Here is a 2,544-nt window from a genome sequence, read left to right as displayed (position 1 = left end):
GGCACGCGAAGCAATCCAAATAGAGTAATTGAAAAAAAAAAAAAATAAATATAAAAAAATATATATATATATATATATATATAATACATGAAAGCAATTTTCATCAAAACATCATGCATAAAACAGTTTCTGAAAAACACATAGGCACTTTCTGAAAACATGTAACTGTCTGTAAATTTCAAATTATGATCTGTGTATTACTTCTGAGTTAGGTGGTATCCCCTACAAGTCTGATATTCCACGGGCGATATGGAATCCGCCATTGACTCGGTGGGGAAGCCTCCAACCCTAGTATGCCGCAAAGGTTGGAGTTCCTGAGTCTGATACGCCACACGACACTTAAGTCGGCGTATAATAATATACCCATTCGGTAAATCACGGTTTTAGGCAATGAGTTGCTTGAACTCAAGCCCTCTTCAGGGAACCACCTAACATCTCTGTATGCCCATTTTTAACCTTTTCTGTACATTCAACATTCTGAATGTCTAAAATCATGATAGTCTGAAATGTCTATTAGTCTGAGTCTGATATGACATTGGTCTGAATCGATATCGTCATACCAAGACTTGCAAGTCATGATTTCTGGGCCACAATAAATTAAGCTAAATCTTTCATTTAAAGCATAATTTAGACCACCAAAAACATGCAACTAATATAGAAGATTTCAACATATGGTAGTCTAGTGCCTTTCTGAAAACATGTAACCTGTCTGTAAATTTCAAATTCTGATCTGTGTATTACTTCTGAGTTAGGTGGTATCCCCTACAAGTCTGATATTCCACGGGCGATATGGAATCCGCCATTGACTCGGTGGGGAAGCCTCCAACCCGAGTATGCCGCAAGGGTTGGAGTTTCTGAGTCTGATACGCCACATGACACTTAAGTCGGCGTATAATAATATACCCATTCGGTAAACCACGGTTTTAGGCAATGAGTTGCTTGAACTCAAGCCCTCTTCAGGGAACCACCTAACATCTCTGTATGCCCATTTTTAACCTTTTCTGTACATTCAACATTCTGAATGTCTAAAATCATGATAGTCTGAAATGTCTATTAGTCTGAGTTTGATATGACATTGGTCTGAATCGATATTGTCATACCAAGACTTGCAAGTCATGATTTCTGGGCCACAATAAATTAAGCTAAATCTTTCATTTAAAGCATAATTTAGACCACCAAAAACATGCAACTAATATAGAAGATTTCAACATATGGTAGTCTAGTGCCTTTCTGAAAACATGTAACCTGTCTGTAAATTTTAAATTCTGATCTGTGTATTACTTCTGAGTTAGGTGGTATCCCCTACAAGTCTGATATTCCACGGGCGATATGGAATCCGCCATTGACTCGGTGGGGAAGCCTCCAACCCGAGTATGCCGCAAGGGTTGGAGTTTCTGAGTCTGATACGCCACATGACACTTAAGTCGGCGTATAATAATATACCCATTCGGTAAACCACGGTTTTAGGCAATGAGTTGCTTGAACTCAAGCCCTCTTCAGGGAACCACCTAACATCTCTATATGCCCATTTTTAACCTTTTCTGTACATTCAACATTCTGAATGTCTAAAATCATGATAATCTGAAATGTCTATTAGTCTGAGTCTGATATGACATTGGTCTGAATCGGTATCGTCATACCAAGACTTGCAAGTCATGATTTCTGGGCCATAATAAATTAAGCTAAATCTTTCATTTAAAGCATAATTTAGACCACCAAAAACATGCAACTAATATAGATGATTTCGTGTTTTGAAACTCAAGTCAAAATCATGCAAAAACTTCATCAACATATGGTAGTCTAGTGCCTTTAGCAAATCCATGCACTCTTTCATTACATGCATTATGAACATTAAACATTCATGCTAGATTCCCTCTTTAGTGATGTAAAACCACCTTTAAATCATAACAAGAGTTCAATCACTTCATATAGTGCTTTTCAAGGATGCATTGCAAAACAATTCATATGCTATGAGAAATTTAAAAAATTCATAATAAGAGGGGATTCATCGAAAATCATGCTCTCAACAAGAATCCATTCTTAAATACATGATTTCACACATTCATATTCTCAAATCACTTTAGGGAAGGTCAAAATACCAAAACAATGATGTTAAAACATTTAATACATGAATATATACATAGATTCAAAAACCCCATTCTAAAACACGATTTTTCTATGCCCATGACAATTTAGGAAAACCCGCGTACCTCTATTTTGGAAAATAATGGGTGCTTCTTGAAGCCTGTGGATTGGGGATTCTGAATCTCTAATCAATTTTGAAAATCCACGGTTGAATCTTGATTTATTTGGATTTTTAGTTTGAACCCCTAGGGAGTGTTCTTGAGAATTTTTAGATGAATGTAGATGTATTTTGGAGAATTGGGGACTGAATTTCTTGTTTATGGCTGAATAAGGGTGGGAAAAGGACCATTTTGCCCCAAAAACGGAGTGTTTAAGTCACTTGAAACCATTACATAGGTGCCGCATATGATATCACCTATTTTTACATAGGCGCCGCATATGCTATCGCATATGCTTTCC

This window comes from Capsicum annuum, chromosome 12 (genome assembly GCF_002878395.1).
Source record: "Capsicum annuum cultivar UCD-10X-F1 chromosome 12, UCD10Xv1.1, whole genome shotgun sequence".
Classification (NCBI taxonomy): Eukaryota; Viridiplantae; Streptophyta; class Magnoliopsida; order Solanales; family Solanaceae; genus Capsicum; species Capsicum annuum.
The sequence above is the reverse complement of the archived record's forward strand: the minus strand, read 5'-3'. Positions refer to the sequence as shown.